Source organism: Lygodium microphyllum, chromosome 12, assembly GCF_053477565.2.
Source record: "Lygodium microphyllum isolate KBCC chromosome 12, Lygodium_microphyllum_v1.1.10, whole genome shotgun sequence".
Classification (NCBI taxonomy): Eukaryota; Viridiplantae; Streptophyta; class Polypodiopsida; order Schizaeales; family Lygodiaceae; genus Lygodium; species Lygodium microphyllum.
In genome coordinates, this window is record NC_141146.1 from 14,452,323 (window position 1) to 14,473,331 (window position 21,009).

Here is a 21,009-nt window from a genome sequence, read left to right on the forward strand (position 1 = left end):
TAGGATGGAAATAAATCCTACAGGTATCCCTAGACCGCCTGGACCCTACATGACCCATCCAACAAGTGATACTCCAATCCACTATGTGGACGATCCAAGCAATGATGAGCCGTATGTAAGCCCATACGTGTCATATGATGAGGAAGGCAATGCTATCCTCATGGACTATAGACCACTAGCGGTGATGGCGTTGGGACAAGGGAGAGGCAGGGGCCTAGGAGGGCAAACCCAAGAGTCAATCATGTGCTGGACTTGCGGTCACCCAGGACATATCTCTTCACGCTGCCCTGGGAGGGAGCAAGCAAACAGAGATGAGGCTAACCTGAGGTGGGCGAAGTGTGGAATCACTCATCTCTTTGTCGACTGCCCTAGGTGGAGACCATCCTCTAATTCAGCAAATGAGCCATCGGTTCTATTGGGGTTGTTCGGTGTCGAGACACTCAACGTGGAGGCCACACCTATCCCGTTGCATGTCATGACCCGTGCACAAATGAAGCAGGCTGGCATATCATTGCCAGGGCCTAGCAACCTTGATGCAACCTCATTTGGAAAAAAGAGTCGGAGGCGAAGGAAGAAAAGACCAGATGCTAAGGTCACCCTCAAAATCGAAAGCGACAGGACTTTGCCGATTGGAGGAAAAGCCATTGACACAGAAGAAGAGAAGTCGGCGCCTCAGACTGTTGAAAAGGAAAGTGCTAAGGTTGGGGAGTACCCCAATCTGAAGCGCCAACTCGAAGGTGAAAGAATGGGTGAGGGAGGCCTAGGAGCACCTAAAAGATGCTGAGCCCATACTGGAGGACGAGATCAACGATCTCTCAAGCATAGGCATCGCAGTCTCTCTCCCACAACCAAAACCAAGAGAGACGAGGAAACCACAAGTCGGGCTCACCCCAAGCCGGAAAATTAGTCAAGGCCATTGGCCAAGAACCATAGACCTAGAAGAGAGGCGAGTGACTAGCAACCTCCTCCACTGGTGACCACTCCGGTAACTTTGAGCCTAGGTGACGTGCTTAGGCAGCACCCAATGCTATGGTAGGAGCTTAAGTAGTGGGTTGAAGAATCAAATGAGCCAGTTTCCATGAATTTACTTGAGCATGATGCAGAAAACTCAATGATCTCTCAAGCATAGGCATCGCAAACTCTCTCCCACAACCAAAACCAAGAGAGACGAGGAAACCACAAGCCGGGCCTACCCCAAGCCGGCAAATTAGTCAGGGTCATTGGCCAAGAACCATAGACCTAGAAGAGAGGCGAGTGACTAGCAACCTCCTCAATACACTGGTGACCACTCCGGTAACTCTAAGCCTAGGTGACCTGCTTAGGCAGCACCCAATGCTATGGCGAGAGCTTAAGTAGTTGCTTGAAGAATCAAATGAGCCAGTTGCCATGAATTTACCTGAGCATGATGCAGAAACTCAACGATCTCTCAAGCATAGGCATCGTAGTCTCTCTCCCACAACCAAAACTAAGAGAGACGAGGAAACCACAAGCCGGGCCTACCCCAAGCTGGCAAATTAGTCAGGGCCATTGGCCAAGAACCATAGACCTAGAGGAGAGGCGAGTGACTAGCAACCTCCTCAATACACTGGTGACCACTCCGATAACTCTGAGCCTAGGTGACCTGCTTAGGTAGCACCCAATGCTATGGTAGGAGCTTAAGTAGTGGGTTGAAGAATCAAATGAGCCAGTTGCCATGAATTAACCTGAGCATGATGCAGAAACTCAAATACCGAGTGTGACACTGCACTCCATGCCGAAATCCCTACACATTAACGCCTTTTGGGAAGGCACGAAAATGCATGTAGCCCTACCAATCTTAGCATTGGGAAACGTCACCAAGAGGGGAATCTTGGACACAGGGGTAGGAGTGAGTGTGCGAAGTCATGCGGTGCTCCAAACTTGGGGCAACCCACCACCTATTGAGACTGCTAGATTTAATGTCACACTGGCAAATGGAATGAAGGTGAAGCCATTCAAAGTGTTGAAAAATTGGCCAGTGAAGCTCGTAGGGGTTCAGTTCTCTGTAGATTTCATAATCATGAAGCAAGTAGACTACGACATCCTGTTAGGCCGACCCTTGATGCACAACGCGAGAGCCATAGAAGATTGGGGCAATAGTCTTATCTTCTTAGGCAATCGAATAGAAGCTGTGAGAGTAGAGATGGACACTTGGAAGACTATGCCAGTTGACCTAGATACCATCCCACTATGCTAAAAGGTGATGGACATACCAGGGGATCCTATGGAGCTCTTACCAAGTATATCACGTGCCCTGAGGACGAGTGAGACTGGATACACATTCTTGCTACCATTGGCCTACTGTTCTCAGATATTGAGTACGAATAGACCATCAAGGCAACTGACAGGTTCAAGGACACCCCTTCAATGCCAGCCTGCATGATGAACAGGGGTCTACATGGGAGATCCACTCAAGATGCATTCCGAGTCCCGAGTAATAGACGCAAGCTCCAGGAGATCCTAGGATACTTAACGAATAAGTTGATTAGCAATCCATCGATGAACCTTAAGCCACTCCAAGATCTCTTGGATGAGCCTGAATGGCAATGGTCCAAGGTACACAATTTAAACTTGAAGTACAATTGGGCCTTACTTCTCGACCAACAGGAAGGAAATTTTCGGGACCATGAAAATGACGAGTGATTGGACAGACATAGCTCAGATGACGAATATGAGGACTGCTACTCCTTCAATGACGAGAGCGAAAAGGAAGTCGATACCCTAGAGTATGACACTAGGGGGCATATCATCAAACAAATACAATTAGACCCCAAACCACGCAAGTAGAGTGCATTTAGAGAGGAGGAAGGAATCAGATACAAGGGTTGCGATCGAACTTGGTTGGAGCACACGGATGCAATTGACTACGAGTAGGCAGACCTACCTCTGCCACATGATGCACCACTACTGCTTGCGAATAGACTCACTTTCTGAGCTACGACCACTAGGGGAGAGCCCCTCTTCTAGCAAAGATGGAGAGTTCGATTCTGAATCAGAAGTCAACTCAGATAGTGATCATGAAATACCTCGGCCTCCCAAGACTAGACACCCTAAGGGGGACCTACCCGTTCACCTACAATGCAGACAATTAAGGGAGGAATGGCAAATGCTGAGCAAAGAAACGCGGATAGAGGAATAACGAAAACTGCAAGATCTACCAAAATGGTTCACGAAGTTTAAAAAGGGAGATAGGGTGGTGATCTTGCTGGGAGAGCCAAACGACAAGGACAAGCAAGCAAACCCATCGAGGGACCCGCCAAGGTCAAGGAGGTCAATTTAGCTAGGGAAGGGGAGACCCCACAACCTGACTTTATAGCTGATGACTTACCTGAGTAAGATGAGGCAAGTCTCATTACTCTCTTGTGAGAGTATGTTGACATCTTTCCTTGGTCCCTAGAAGAGCTCAAAGGGGTAGACCCAAGTGTAGTGACTCACAACATACCCATGACACCTGACGCAACACCGGTCAAACAGCGACTGTATCCCATGAATCCAAAGCATGTTCACGCTATTAAGGAAGAAATTGACAAATTGATGAGAGCGGGATTCATCTATGAAATTGAAGACACAGACTGGGTCTCATCCATAGTAATCGTCCTAAAGAAAAATGGGAAGATTCGAGTGTGTATCAATTTCAAGAAGGTAAATGCAACTACAAAAAGAGATAATTACCCACTATTGTACACTGAGCACATGTTAGAGTGAGTGGCTACAAAGAGGCCTATAGTTTCCTGGACAGCTTCTCGAGATACAATCAGGTGCAAGTGCATCCTAACGATAGGCATAAGTCGGCATTCGCCACTAAATGGGGAGTCTTTGCCTGCATAGTCATGCCTTTTGGATTGACTAACGCACCAACCACTTTCCAACGACTAATGAGTATAATATTCAAAGACATGTTGAGGAAGAAGTTAGAAGTCTTTGTGGACGACTTGTGCGTTCACTCTGCTTGGAGCAAACACTTAAATAGGCTCCAAGCGGTCTTTGAACGATGTCGGCTATACTGCCTCTCATTGAACCCCTTGAAATGCCAGTTTTGGGTGAAGCATAGATGTATCCTAGGACACGTGGTGTCAAACAATGGCATTTGCCATAGATCATTGTCCATCTTCCACCCCCAACTGATTACAATGGTGTTCAATGCTTCTTAGGACATATTAGGTACTATTGACAGTTTGTATTAAACTACGCATTGATTGCTAGGCCTCCATACAAGTTGTTGATCGTATTCAAATGGACCATTGAATGCCAACACACATATGAGGAACTAAAAAAGGCTCTAACCCACCGCTCTGATACTATAACCCACCGCTCTGATACTATAAGCCCCAGATTGGACACTCACGTTCCATGTGCACATCGATGCTTCGTAATTCACTATAAGAGCTGTATTGTGCCAACCTAGTGAGCACAACCTCGATTATCCAGTGAGCTTTGCTAAGCAGACAACTCACTGAGACTGAAACAAATTACTCAACAATAGAGAGAGAGGCTTGGCCATGCTGTTTGTTGTAAAGAAATTCCGGCACCATCTTTTGGCTACGCCTTTTACTTTCTTTGTTGACCACCATCAAGCCTTGTTGTATCTGGTCAATAAACCATGTGCCACAGGACGCATTGCCAGATAGCCTCTTCTACTATTGGAGTTTGATTTCTCTGTGACCGTGCGTAAGGGAAAACAACATTACATGGCTGACCATCTGTCTCGCATCCCCATGGGAGAGCTCGCTAGACAAGGCATTATGGACAAACTGCCAGACACACATCTATTCCACTTATCCAACAAAAAAGATTTGTTTAGAGTTGACATGACACCTTATTGGGCAGATGACATAATTCAAGTGCTTGAATACGGACTACCAGAATGACCGATAGAAAAGGCTCGACTTAGGCGGCTTATCCTGAAAATCCAACCCTATCAATTGATAGCTAGCCAACTTTACAAGCTGGGACAAGACGGGTTATTGCGTAGATGTGTGTGAGCATGAGATGCATGACGTACCGATAGAGGCACATGACAGAGTCAAAGGAGGACATTTCAACAAAGACACGGCAGTCCGCAAAGTGTTGCAGTCCCAGTTGTGGTGGCCTACCCTCTTCCGAGATGCGACACAATTCGTGAAGCATTGTGATGAGTGCTAACGAACTAAAGTACCTATCTGTATAGATCACATAAAGTTAACCCCAATTATCGCACGACAATCTTTTGAAAAATGGGGGATTGAATTCATTGGCCCCATTAACCCTGCCACACAATATTCACATGCTAAATACATCATTGTGGCCCCCACTGACTATCTAACCAAATGGACAGAACCACGAGCCACAAGAAAGATTGACGCTTGAACCACCATTAAGTTCATGTGGGAGTAGGTGATTTCACGATTCGGCCCATCGAACTAGTTAGTGACCAAGGCACCCACTACATCAACAAAGTGATAGCTCACCTCATGTCCTCCTTCCTAATCATCCATCAAAAATCTTCACCATATTACCCACAGGCAAACAGTTAAAATCCTAGTGAACGTCATGACCAAGGTTGTCTCCGTGTCACACAATGATTGGGATAACAAATTAATGGCGACCTTGTGGGCCTACCGCACGGCTTACAAGACGGCGGTAGGACAGACCCCCTTTAGATTGACATATGGCACAGAGGCAATCCTTCCCTTGGAATTCTTCATACCAAGCCTCAGAATCGCCCTTCAAGAAAGATGGGATGGGCAGGGGGCATGGACTGAATGCTTAATTGAACTCGAACGCTTAATAGTTACTCAACTTTTAGCCACCCATGCGCTTATATGTGAGAAGGCAAGACGCAAAAGCTAGTTTGACAAGCATGTCAAGCAGCGCAACTTCAAACAGGGTGACAGTGTGCTGCTATACTCAGTCAAAGGACATAAGCAAAAACTAAAATTCCGAGGGCTAGGACCTTTCAAGGTTCAAACCATTATCTGAACTGGCAACGTGGAACTTGAAACCCTAGAGGGCGAGGGCATAGGCTTCTTCAATGGCAACCGCATAAAGAAGTACTTTCCCCCCACACACCCATTGCATGAGCCCCCGATGCCAATGCTACTTGTCAACATATGAGTAGCCACTATCACTGAGATGGACAGTGAAGATGAGGAAGCACTACCACCAGCTTACCTATACATGACGGTCACTGCCAAACACACATGCACCATCAGCGCATTGATCGAAGAGGAAGCTGATTTTAATATCTTGACTCATGACTATTGGACCCAAATTGGCAAACCACAGTTCAAGCAACCCACTAATGCTAGTCTCACCCCTTATGAAGACCGACCCTCCAAACTTCTGGGAAAGTGCAAGGTTGTAGTTTCTATCAAGTCTAAAAGCATGCCAATAACTTTCTATTTGTTGCCCAACACTAAGAATGCAGGCACAGAATCATTGTTGGGATGAACTTTCAAGAAGCAAGCTTATTGCAATGTCGACTATGAGTTGTAGTGCATCCACCTCACCATGGGTAACGTTCACATAGTTACAGCTTTTAGCAAGGGCGGTGTGACCCTTTCCAAGTCCACAATGCCACTGGTAGAGGAACCCACTGCCAAGGCTAAGGAGGGGACTCGTCACAACCCACCTAGCCTTGGGGCTATCAACCCACCAGAACCCACACTGAAGCCCATGAACCTCGATTCAAATGGGTACCTAAACAGGGAGCGCCACCTAGGAATAGAAACCCACAGCCTTGCAAGCTCATCATCCGCCCCACCTAAAACCTAGGAAGCCAAGGCTTTGCCATAAACGTCGACGCACGGTCAAGCCGCGATAGGTCCCCAAGACCGTATTGCAAGTGCAAGGCTACTATGTGGGTAACACTTGGATTTGGCTACCTAAAGCCAAAATGGCCAAATGCCCTACTTAGATGTCACTGACCACACGAAACATCATTTCAGAGACACTCACAACACAAGAGAATCAGGCTGTTAAGTTTATAGAACCTCCAAAGTCTAGCTCAACAACAGGATTGAACCAATCTACCACCCAAACTCGTAGCCCGCCATAGCAAACTTCCTAGCTCTAGTGCTAACGATACCTCTCACATCTCGAAGGCATCTAGTGGCACGACATCTGAAACTCCCACTAAACCCATCGAATGTGAGGCCAAGCTCCAATCTAAAGAACAACCCAAGCTGCGACTTTTGGCCGATAAACTCTCTAGTCCTGTTAAGCCTCAACCTCGCACCGGCCTTCGACCCTCTTATGAGTGACTTAACCTTGGCCACGGACTTAGCTGAAAATATGGGGGGCGAATTGGTTGCTTGCTTCTGACGCTTGGATGCTACTTTCATGACCCTGGCTAAAAGCTACGAACAACTAGACTTAGGCCTCTTGGATGAACCTATAGCAACGGAAGTACGAACACTCCCTTGCACTTGGGAAGAGTCTGAATTTGTATTCCTCAAGGCTTGTGAAACAGCTTAGGAATTAATTGCAACTAAGATATCCCACGAACAAGCCATCATGCAATACCTCATTACATTATATAACAAGACTACAACCACGACCACAAATCAAGATATCACGGAGTTGGAACAGCTTGTCGACCATAACTCCTTACAGAAATGGTACACTCTACGATTGCAATGGGAGCAAGTGGGATACCAAATAATGATCAATGTTGAACAGCAACGTGCAGTCAAGGCATCTGAATATGACCCAACCTATGTCACTCCAACTTCCTATAGGGTGTTGTCTTTTATTTGTTATTGACCCCTAGAAGAGCACATTGAGGGACATCTGTTTTTATATCACATCATCATAGAGGAGGAGTTGCATGCCGCTAGTCAGATGGACTCCGGTGACTTCTTGCTTGACGTCCTCACTTATATTACGCACGTAGGCATTCGCCCTTTCAACATGGATAGCTATGCTAATCTCAAGTATAATTCGAATTTCTATGCCTGGCTCATGCAAAGGTAAAAATTCACATTAGGTTTTGCATGGCCATCATCCTCTAACCCTTTAATCCTAGGAAGGATTCTTCTCAATTCAAAGAGGGAAAGGTATGGTAAAATAAATCAAAACATATAACAAGAACCATAAAGGAAAATAACGTGTGCAGGACATGAGGGACCTCAATGGTAGGATGAAGTAACTTGTGACTAAGGAATTGACAATAAAACTTGAAAGCAATGGACTAAGACTATCAAGGGAAAAAGTCTAATCATGTACTAAAAATAGGTTTATCTGCCTAGCATGAATTCTTGTCTTTCGGTAAAGTTAGGTGGGAAAGCACTAATGGCAAACCATGGCTTATGACAAGAGCTAAAGATATCGCAGTAAGACCGAGCCCACCGCCTATCTTTCACGGAAGAGGAAAGAGCAAAGTACAGTCTATCCCTTGAAAATCGGGCATACAATCAGCTTAGGTTTAGGAGTATCCACAATATCGAAGGAATGGTAACTAGCAAAGAAGCTATTAGGAGGATTGTGGATCTCGATACGTATGTCGAAAAGTTCACCACACTAGGTTCGTGGAATTCCTGAGGACATATGACCTTGACAAGGAGAGTGGGACAGTGTCCTTGGCGAGCATGGAAGGAACTAAGCAGATGCAGGTCCTGCTCAACAATACCTTAGTGGAAAGGCACTGGGATTGGAACCAAAGGTGGAGAAGAGGCACAAAAGAGACGTCTATGCCATGATAGGGATAAAGAAGGAAAGTGTCTTAACAAATGATGTCTATCTACACCCTCTTCTCGAGCCTAAGGTACAATTTGCTCATGCATAGAATCAGCATACCCATGTTGAAGAACGTGGCAGTTCATTCGTTGCATGAAGTGGATTGGAACGGCTATGTTAGGAAAACCATAGACCAATCAACCAAGATGCTTGACCTCGAAAGAAGACCGGCGGGTGGAGAATCCCCAATATCAAAGGAAACTGATAGGAAGAAACCCACGGTCAAGGCCACATTCATAAGGTATGAAGGAGTCTTGATTGCCCTTATACGAGAGGCTATAAAAGAGGCACAAGACGAAGAAGAGGGATTAGATGAAATGCCTGAGAAGTCACCTCCTTGTCACGACAAAGAACCATCAAGTGAGAGGACGATTAGTGAAGAAGAGGAAGAGTAAGAAGCTCAATCCAACAAACGGAAGGCGAAGACCCTAAAAAGAAGGCAACAAAGAAGAAGCAGGAGGAAGAGATAAAGAAAAAAGAAGAAGCATACCTACTTAAAGCCAAGGCTGAGTCAATAAGAGCTGCGGAACAAGAAGAGGAGTTGAGAAGGAAAGAAGAGGAGGACCTAGCATAAGCTATACACATGTCCATTGAACAACAGTGCAGGTAGGAGAAACTAGTAGCAATGAGCCCGCCTAGGCAAGGCAGGCTAGGAACTAGTGCCCAAGAAGTAGAAGATTTGCCTCCACCCGTCCCTGAAGAAAAGGGCAAAGCCGCACTCTACCCGACCACACCTACCCTCTTGCCCACTACCCCAACCATTATAGCAACGCCAATCACCCCAACTACAGTGGACGCCAGCAACCTCATGGCATGGGTGCAGTTCTTAGTCAATCAATCACATACCACAATGTCCACCTCCAATGTGGGAACCCAAACCATAAGAGTGAAAAGATCGGTTGCTGCAAACGTCGAGTTTCAACAGGGACCCAAGCAACCAAAGGTAGATGCTATCACTCGGAGCCGCAGACTGCAGACTAGGACGAGCACGTTAGGGAGCTCTATGCTCAGTTGGAAAAGGCAAATGAGGAGAGGAGAGCGATAGTGGCGATGCTGGGAACGGAAAGGGAAATGGCAAATGCCTCCCAACTAGAAAAGACCCGCCAAGTGGCCTTGCAACACTAAGAAATCCAAGCATTGAAAGAAGAGCTAAGGGCCAAGGAAGACAACGAAGAACAATGGCAAAAAACACTGGAGGAAGAGAACCAGGAGTTGGTCGCAATGCAAAGGGAACACAAGCTCCTGGTTCTACAACAAACATAGCTCAAAGCATAGGTGAAAAAACTTCAAGAGGGCATGAAAGAGCTCTCCGTGCTACAAGAGGAGAGAGCACAAGAGCAGGAAGAATGGAAAAAAGGGAGAGAAGAAGTAGAATGCGGAACACAATGACAAAGGGAATAATGAGCAACACTAGAGGAGAAGATCGAGCGCCTAACAGAAGAAAAAGAGGACCTTGTACAAAAATGGAAAAGGCACGAGCCGGTGATAGTGGCAATGTCACAAAGGCAAAGTGAGGGCCTCAAAGAAATGAGAAAGAAGGCAAGGAAATGGGAAGCCAATAGCGAGAAGCAAATAAAGGATCTAGCGAGCCGCTTGGCCTTGGCAGATGGAGCTTGAATATTAGCACAAGGCAGGGCAAGCGCCGCTCAAGCTAGCCTCGAAATCCAACAATGTGCCTTCCTTAGCACAATCTTAGACGTCACACTCTCTGAGAAGGAGGCAGTTGATGTGCTTAAGAGGAAACTAGAAATAGCCTGGAAGGTGATGAGAAAAGGGTTGTGCTCCCATGTCCAAGATGCAAGCCTCGACCCAACCAGTCGGGATTAGCAAGAGAAACGGGTAGAAGCAGGCTTGACACGATATGAGATTGACGCCCTGGAACTTCAAGAACGATAACCCCAAGAGACAGGGGTAGGGTCATAAGCCGTGAAGGAAAGCAACAAGATGAGGAGTGGATTCCAGCACCCCCCTCTCCACAACCAAAGCCCCCTCAAGAACGAGATGACATAGCAAAAAGGAAGGCAAAAGCAAAAAAGAAGAGGGCCATAATGTTAGATCAAGCACACAAAAGAGCTCAAGCACAACCACTTGCAGTTCCACAGCCGCCCATCCCACTAGAAAGGGACTGCTTACCCATGAACTGGAATACAAAACTGTCAATATGGGAGCAGTGGAAAAATTGTCACCAACCCTTCGACTTCACCTTCTTATATCCAGCAGGTTTGAGCAAAGTACTATCCACCGAAGTAGTAATAGAGGTAATCACCAGGGGAGAAAGGCTTGGTGAAAGATAGCTCGCTGAAAGAGAGAAGAATCCAACAGCTTGGGGGACAGAGTCCCCAGATTACTGGGAAAACAAGGTTGAGGAGTTACCCCACATGGTGAAAGGCCATGAATCCCAACCTAAGTGGGGAAAAAGAGTCTGGAATGGCAATGTGGATGTGTGGATGTCATTTTTTGGCTCCCTGCCCTTTGAATGGAACGACCCGACCTATCTACCATATCCTTGAAGGGTGGGAGTAGATTTTGACTTGGACATCCATGGCCGATACGACTTTCCGAGGATCTACAATGTCAATGCCACAAAACCAAAGGAGGTGCTCGTCTTCTCAGAATAAGGTCTATGGGCCTCCATGGCCTATTTCCTAATGGAATTCTCCTCTTGCCCAGACCTCGCCTTTGTAACAACATGAGGACTCTCCTCAAGCAACCCCCCGCGCAGAATACCATCTTCCGCTACTTTTTTTTTACATTAATGCGGGAATAGATGGATGCGCCATGACTCAGCTAATGTTGTGCACTGCTTTACTCCCATCCTTTTCCATGGCCCTTCTTGAGGATATGAAGGACAACCAATTTACCAAATGTAGCCATCCATTCTTGTCCACCACACCTCTCCATGTTAGAATAGATGAAAAAATGTATATGCTAAGTAGGCACTTCCTTAACAAATCGTTAAAGCCCCCAACTTCCCCATCCCACGTCCACAAATCCAGAAAATGAATCTATCTTCTTGTATTACTTCTCCAAAATTCAAGAAACTGTTTGTTCCCAAAAAAAAAACAAAACATAACATAAAAACAGAAAAAACAAACTAACTCAAGTTGCACATTGATCACCATCAACGCACACCTAGGGGTTCTCAAGTTAGGTGCGCCCAATGGCCTCGGTCGACGAGCTCCATTCCTAACCCCCTAGCCTCATTTTGACCCCACACTTTCCGCTTATGGCATATCAAGGGCAAGCCACACCTAGGGAGGTAACACCCACCTGTGGTTAGACTTGTCACCCTAAGCTCCATCCCACTAGCATGGCACGACAATGGTGCACAACCACACATAATGCATCTTTCTATTCTTCCCAGGTACAATCAAAGGCCCCACCACCAACTTCAGCAACCCCATCATCCATGCAATGCGCTCCCCATCTTATGAATCACCCTACCATGCCAACCCACCAAACCAAGGGGCGGACGCAATAACCCCAATCGAACAATGAATGAAGAAGCTCATTTCGAACAATGCATCAGAAGATCACCGCAGAGAACCAAGGGACGGATCCATCCAACACAATATTCAACATCAATGATAGATCTGCCTCCCAGCCTCTCTCCACAACTCGGGCTCAGTCCAAACTCAAGGGCCTTTCAATTCCATAAATCCCTTCAAGACAAGGGATCATCTCCAACTCAAGGGCCTCATAGTTTCATAAATCCCTCCAACACACCTTCCAACATGGCTCGTACACAAACTCAAAATGCCACTTGGCTACTCTGGCAAGAGAGTCTGACTCATCACCCACCAAGTGCCATGGGACTGGCACTCAACTAGGAGGGGGATAATGTTAACCCTCAAACAAACAAGGTGGAAAGTCGAGAAAATCTAAAGCAGAAGACAAAGCCAAGGCAAAAGCAGAATGGAGAACGAAGGCATGCTAAGAAAAATTAGGAATCACAAGTGTGAAAAACTCTCAAATGAACAAGGTGGAAAGTCTAGAAAATCTAAAGCAAAAGACAAAGCCAAGGCAAAAGAGGAATTGAGAACAAAGGCATGCCAATATAAATTGGGAATCACAAGAAGTATGAAAAACTCCTAAATCGAGGAACGGCACTCAAGAAAAATCACAAGCCAATACTTTTGTAAAAGAGCGCAAAGCGCATCATGATTCATTTTAAGAGCGTCGGGCTCTGACCTATGCAAATTGTAAATGTAGATGGGCAGTAAGAAGGAAGCTAGGAAGATAGAACAATGGAAAAGAGAACCTAGGCTATGATCGGCCATGTAAAAAGGGGATGACAGTCCAAATGGGATTTAGGGCTTTGTATATAAAGTTCAAAAAGTGAATGAGAGCTCATTCTTTGGTGTGTGGCAAAGTGGACTCTTCTTCTTCTCTCATTCTCTTCTCTTGCTTGCTTGTGAGTGCTTGAGGGAGGGAGTGTGAAGAAGTGAGGAAGTAAGCTTGTGAGAGTGAGGGATCTTGGAGGTGAAGCTCTCCACCTTCTCCTCTCTTCTTCTTCTCTTATCTTCTCCTCTTTTGTCTCACGCATGGCTATGGAGGATGGAGCTTGGAGGGAGATGCTTGAGGATGCTTAAGCTCGCATCACAAATCTTGGAGGCATCGAAGTGCTTGAGAGAGGAAGCAACTCAATCGGGCATCAAGGTAAGCTCACGACACTCGTAGAGAGGGATAGCGCATCGGCTATGTGAGAGGTAGGCATTAGTGCTCGCTTGAAACACTTGAACAATAAGCGGTCTGTGGATCTTGGCGATCGATCGCCTCTACATTTTTAAAAACCCTCAAACGAAACAAGGTGGAAAGTCCAAAAAAACTAAAGCAGAAGACAAAGCCAAGGCAAAAGCGGAATGGAGAACGAAGGCACGCCAAGAAAAATTGAGAATCACAAGGTGTGAAAAATTCCTAAATCGAGGAGAGGTGCTCAAGAGAAATTGCAAGTCAATACTTTTGTAAAAGAGCACAAAGTGCATCATGATTCATTTTAAGAGTGTCGGGCTCTGATCTGTGCAAATTATAAATGTAGATGGGTGGTAAGAAGGAAGCTAAGAAGATAGGAGGACAATAGAAAAGAGAACCTAGGATATGATCGGCCATGTAAAAAGGAGATGACTGTCCAAATGGGATTTAGGGCTTTGTATATAAAGTTCAAAAAGTGAATGAGAGCTCATTCTTTGGTGTGTGGCAAAGTGGACTCTTCTTCTTCTCTCCTTCTCTTCTCTTGCTTTCTTGTGAATGCTTGAGGAAGGGAGTGTGAGGGAGTGGGCCTGTGAGAGTGAGGGATCTTGGAGGTGAATCTCTCCACCTTCTCCTCTCTTCTTCTTCTCTTATCTTCTCTTCTCTTGTCTCACGCATGGCTATGGAGGATGGAGCTTGGAGGGAGGGGCTTGAGGATGCTTGAGCTCGCATCACGAATCGTGGAGCTATCGGAGTGCTTGAGAGAGGAAGCAACTCAATCGAGCATCAAGGTAAGCTCACTACACTCGTAGAGAGGGATAGTACATCGGCTATGTGAGAGGTAGCCATTAGTGCTCACTTAAAACACTTGTACAATAAGTGGTTTGTGGGTCTTGGCGGTTGATCGCCTCTATAGGATGTATATAGTCCCATGCCTTGTCAGTCACTAGGTGGTGTGAAGTACTTTGTCACCTTTATTGATGATTACTCACATAAGATCTAAGCTTACCCATTAACCAAAAATCGGATATCCTATCTACCTTTTAGTATTGGCTTTCTCTTGTTGACACCCAGTCTAGGTATAGGCTGAGATACCTTAGGTCAAATAATGGGGGTGAGTATGTCTCAAAAGCTTTTGTGTAATTTTGTGATGAGTGGGATATTAAGTGTGAGTTGACCACCCCTTATACTGCTCCCCATAATGGTATTTCCATTCGCAATATACTTAGCAAGGCAAGCTTACCACAACACTTTTGGATTAAAGTAGTTACTATTAGCATATACTTGATTAAGAGGTCTCCTTGCAGTAATATTTATTGCTAGGTTACAAAGGAGGTATGGACTAGAAAACCTTCACCATATGCTCATTTTCACATCTTTCATTATGAGACATTTTGTCATGTTCCCAAGGATAAGCGCAATAAGCTAAATCCTGAAAGTCCATAAAATGCATACGTGATATTTGGTTTCTTTACCTAGTGGCAAGAAGACATTGCCATACAAGTGGCTATAGAAGTTGAAAAGTATCCCTGGACGTCCCAAGCTCGCTTATAAGGCCATCTTGGTAGCTAAGGATTTCAAGCATGAACATGGTGTTGACTTGGATGAAGTCTTTTCTTCTATGGTCAAAATGACGATCCTACGCTTGGTACTAGCATTGGTTGCTCAACTAGATCTTAACCTTTATCATATGAATATAAAGATGGCTTTTCTACACGGGGACTTGCATGAAGATTTATATGCAGTAGCCTAAGGGCTTTGAGGGAAATAGTAGGAAGGAACACCTAGTGTGTAAGTTTAAAAAAAGCCTTTATGGCCTTAAGTAGCACCTAGTGAATGGTACCACAAGTTTGATGCTTTTATGTATTCATAGGAATATAGCCATAGTGCTATGGATTTGTATTTGTACACAAAGAAGTCTTGTGATGGCAACCTTATGATTTCGATACTTTATGTGGATTGTATACTTATTGTTGGGAGAGCTCGTGACGAGTTTGATGCCTTGAAAACTCAAGTCAACAAGAGCTTTGAGATGAAGGATATGGAACATACCTCACATATTTTTGGGATGCGTATCACATGTGATCGCTCTACGAGGCTCCTTTATCTACCAATCTAGAAAGTCCTTCAGCAATTTCATATGCAAGATGGTAAGCCTATTGATTGTTTTGTACCTTCTCATGTGAAGGTTAATTAGGTCAATTTTCCGTAGTCAGATGAGCAGAGAGCCATGATGTCCAAGATCCCTTATGCATCCATAGTGGGATGTTTAATGTATACCATGATAGCCATTCATCCTAACATATTTATAGTGGGAGTCATGGCATGCTATATGGCTACACCTATTAGGCAATATTGGGATATCGTGAAAAGTATCATGAGATACTTGAAGGACATAGTAGATATGTGCTTATGTTATAGTGGCCAGGATACGGGAGTCATGGGATACACTGACTCTAATTATGTAGGATATGCAAATAGTAGAAAGTCCACCTCTAGCTATGTCTTCACCTTTACTAAAGGTGTTGTTTCTTGGATGTCTAGGGTGCAGAAATGCATGACTATCTCCATTACATAAGCATAGTATATTGCAACCACTGAGGCTTGCAAGGAGGCTCTATGGTTAGGCAGCATCTGGTGGGTGGCAAACCTTGGTATTACTGATATGGTCTCTATATTGCATTCAGATTCTATAAATACTATTCAATTGACCAAGAATTTAGTCTTCCATGTGAAGGCAAAGCATATTGAGGTATATTACTACTTTATCCAAGAGGTCATTGAAGACAAGTCCATTGAGCTTGTCAAGATCTCAACTAACCAAAATCCTACATATCTACTCACCAAAAGTCTCTAGCAAAGCGTTTTGCCTTTCTTAGGAAGTTGATGGGCATTGGATGAGATGACGTATTTCCTCATCTTGTTGTACTTTATGTACACTTATACTTTGTCACTTTTTTCTTATTCTCTCCTCACTAGGGACATGTTCACCTTTAAGTGGGAGGTTGTTGGGGTAAAAGGCACCTATGCATGGCTGCTCGTGTTGTATTAGTTACACTGACAGTACCCGCACACTTATACACTATAGGTGGCAGGTATCCATCACTCTCACTTCATTCTTTATTATTTCAATGACATTTAAATCATAGAAGGATGATTACACATAGTGATTGTTGGAGTTCCCACATCTTGTGTCTCTTGCTCTTACTCTCTTGCTCCTTCCACCATAGCTCTTGCTTTCTCTCATAGGCTTCCACTCAAGACTCACTCCCTTCAAGAATCACATATGGTTGTTATTGAACTCTCACCCTAGCAATCTCATGTCAAGTTCACCAAAGATATCCAGTGACTTGTGTATAAGCAAAATACACAATGTCCTTTCATAGAGAGGGTCTAGCTTAGGGAAAATATGTTTTCAAACAAAAAAAGAGGCTTGGATACAAGAAATCATATAGGTTAAAAACATGTACGAATCTTGCAACAATGCGTATTCAATATATATAACTACATATACATCAATTTTTTAGACTTTTGAATAGCATAAACTTGGCTATGATCAATCTTGAATAGATACTTGAGTATACAGAGCAAACAATACTTTTACAAATCAAATTTTGTCCCATAACAGCCCTAAACCTATTCAACCCATAAATTCATGAACTTCCATGTAAAAGGCGAAGGACAAACCCCTTGATCAGCCTAACATCTAAACTTTTCTTTAGATACAACAATGAGTCAAGATTGCTTTATAGCACTCCATAATCTCTCTTATTTTGGGTCAATTGTGAGTACATTACATTATAGAGTTTCATAGCATTAGTGGTTTGCTTTGAAACCCATGTTTGCATTAGTTTATAACATTAATTTTTAGCATACAACCACCCTCAAAGAGCATCCCATAAGTATGAAGCAAGCAAACCATACACACCTCTTAATAGCAATGAATACAATATACAACCACCCTCAAAGAGCAGCCCATAACTGTGAAGCAAGCAAACCATGCATGCCTCTTAATAGCAATGAATACATAGAAGTAGATTTAGGACAATAATCGGCTAGACTCTATCTCTTGTTTCCTTAGTTTATAACAGTAAAGTCCACAAAGTAGCCTTATTCAACCTTGAATTCTATATCCAAATTCAGCTTAGAAGCATGCTATGTATGTTCTTGTCTTTTAGCCCTCTCCTTGAGCCCTTCAAGCCTATGTTTTGTTTAGCTCATCTAGCATATGGAATTTTCAAAGGGCTAAGGCAATAGCCTAGGAAGACATAGGTACTCAATAACATGAAATAAATAATATCTAGTAGATATGCTTGAGAATGATGCACTATAGAATCTAAATATGTAATACATGTAATAGGTATCTAGTGTAAATATGTTTGTCAATTATTCTAAGAAATTGCAAAAATTAGTGGATCTTAGATTGAAATTTCTATAAGTATAGAAAAAAAGTGTTCTCTTTTTCTTTTCTTTTCTTTTCTGTTCTTTTTTTCACAAATAGGAATATGTTTAATGAATGTCTATTAATGAAAAAAATTATCTAGATTACACTCTTAACTTTTTTATGATTTCTTGAGGTCTCTAAATTAAGGGGGATCTTAGAATTTATACTTCTAATTGTTTCAGCCCTTGGTGGGTTTAAGTGAAAATTTCAATTGATTTTTGTAAGTCCAACCAACTTAAATTTATAGGGTGTAAGATTTATTATATTATCCTTCTTTTCATGGTGAACTAATATGTTTAAAATCAAAGCTTATCCACTACCATACTAGGCTAAACTTAAACAAAGCTTATACACTGCCATACTAGGCTAAAGTTAGTTTTGTATACAATCAATAATTTTCTTTTTAATTTCGAAATAAGAGAGTGTAAGTAGTATTACTATTTTATTCTTAAGCAAAAGTCAATTCATCACAACATAAAATAGGACCACTAATGTCCTTTGATCCAAAAAAACTTTTTTTTAAAGGTATTCAAAATCCTATTTAGTTTTCTTATGACTATAGATCTAGACATTTTGCTTTTATAGAATATTTTGAGTAACAGTGAATTATGAAAACATAGCTATATTTTGACTTCTATTATAATGTTTTGATCTAAGAATATAATAGTATCCAACTAATCTAATATTTAAATGAATTACAAGAAAACAAAGTTTGAGATAAAATCTAGAGTCCTTAATTTGTTTCAGAATCCATTGAAGCACCATTTGTTGTTGTAGATAATCTCCTCATCTTCAAACTTTGTGTCAAACTAGCAAAATTTTTCAAATTGTAAGTAGTGACTAATTGAATCTAGTTCAAAGAAAATTGGCTTTAAAAGATAATAAAATATATTGGTAGACCTCTTGGTGGTGATATGGCTCGTAGATATTTGTGCACTAGAAACACATTCTTAAATCTTTTAGCAAAGCTTTTGGATTAAAGCCTTGATAGGCTACTGATTCTCCAAGACGTTGAAGATAGCGACACGAGGCAGCGAGGGCACGACTAGAGACAAGGGTGGTCCATAATCTTGGGATTGGCTGCCATGGGACTTATTTGGAGGACTTTGTAAGTTTTTCTTTTGCTCTTCTTGCTTATTTTTTTGCAATATCACTTGTATTGATAATCATGTTTCTAACAGTTGTATTTTGTTTTCTTTGCAACACTCCATTACAAACCGCGATCCCACCGGCCTAGAGACTCGATATCTATGCAGAGAGACACGGTCTCATTGCATTGATCGATAGACTGTATACACGACAACAACCCAATAAGTCACTTATATTTCTTGTATGTAGTTACTATTTTTATTAAAATGCATTATGTATGATAGATTGATGTGTAGTTTTTTTTTTGTAGAGTCCATTCAATGCTCCTTTGCATCGGGATGAGCTTTCGGATGGCGAGGATCTATAGCTTGCACTTGGATTCGTGAAGCACATATCCTCTTCCTTTCTGGTCATGTGATTTATGTATGTATTTTCTATGCACTTTGTTATTATCATTCTTTGTATCTTGCCATGATTCCATAAGCTTTCATTCAGCGATCTTATATTTATTTTATGTATCAGTCTTATGGATCCAAGTATATTTTGCCTTCATTTTGACGATCATTGTACACTTTACATGTAATCCATTTGTAGAATGTAAATACAACACATAGTGCTACGCTATCCAGTCACTATTTTTTTTCTCTGTAACCATTGATGTTAGCGTCGCAAATTTACTGCACGCGTTACTATTGTTGTCGCAATGTGTGTTGCAAACCGTCACTATTTGTATCGTTATTTGCGTCGCATTTAACGACGTAAATAGCAACAATAATAACGATGGTTCCATGGAGACGCTAATACCGACGTGTTTAGCGACGATGGGGGAAAAAATTTTTATGAACATTTTCGTCGCTTTGAACCTCGATATAAGGCATATATTTTATATAGTGAAGTGTGCTTGTGAGTGTAAAATTTTAAAGCCAATTGTAAGTAGTGACTAATATCATCTAGTTCAAAGAAAATTGGCTTTAAAAGATAATAAAATATATTGGTAGACCTCTTGGTGGTGATATGGCTCGTAGATATTTGTGCACTAGAAACACATTCTTAAATCTTTTAGCAAAGCTTTTGGATTAAAGCTTAGGGCCATGCTTTCTTCAGGGTTTTCATGAAGTGCTCCAAGAAGAACATCCATCACGTATGAACAGGTCCCGTAATCTCCACTTCATCTACAATATGCACTAAGAGAGGTAGGTTTGTATCGTGAGCATACTGGTACTTCTCAAAGAGACAAATTGTCTCCACTACTCCTTGCCTTGCGGATTCAATTCTTGATATCCTTCTGTGAGATCCATTGCACTAAATTTGACAACTTGTGAATCGTCCCACGTATTTTTAGAGAGACATCCTGCGATCACAATCAATAGTATAAATTGCTACAAATGAAGAAGCATTACGAACACCGACTAGACTCCAAATAGCAAGATATATAGGCCACTTACAATCCATTCATAGTACAAACCTAATATATATTATGCCAATCATGGGATTTTAGCCTTAATAGTTGGTTGTCTTTAGAAAAACCAGATATGAGAGAACACATCATGCCCATCAGAGTGCAGATAGACCTGATAATTTACTTCATAATGCGCTCTTCTTTAGTTGACAAAACCCAAGGAGCGTGAGGTAGTTGCAAGTGACCATTAGCACTGGATTGTGGCCAAGACTATGGCCAAAGCACCTCCATCTTGCCTACCTTCTTCAAATCCATTCGTGCCCCTACAATGTCTCTCTTTCTTGTGATGTGGTCCCATAGTAAGATGTCCACATTCTTGAAAATATGCATGGGATTCAACAAGTGGTTGATCTGTAAGTGGGTCCAATATAGCAACTTGTAGAAAATCAAGAGCCGTCGCATTTCGTTTGAATGCAGACCATTTTCAACTTGTACTAGCTTTGGGCGTTTATTCATGCTGGAGGTCGTCCAAGAAAATCTTCCCTCAGTTCATGACCCTCCAGTAATAAAAAGGCGTATCCTAGATATACCATCTTCTTCAGTGTTCATGACCTTCAAGAGTCTAACTGTGGCCCACACAATGGACATGCATGAT

General features: G+C 42.9%; 1 protein-coding gene across 1 annotated transcript in view; it reads left to right on the plus strand.

Annotated features, from left to right (window-relative positions):
- The window catches only part of RAD51D (DNA repair RAD51-like protein), a 232,496-nt gene extending 212,972 nt beyond the window's left edge, over positions 1-19,524 (plus strand). The window contains exon 11 of the mRNA XM_087689189.1: positions 18,884-19,524. The gene's annotated coding sequence lies outside the window, so the exon portion shown is untranslated. The remainder of the gene's footprint in view (positions 1-18,883) is intronic.
- Positions 19,525-21,009: the final 1,485 nt, after the last annotated feature.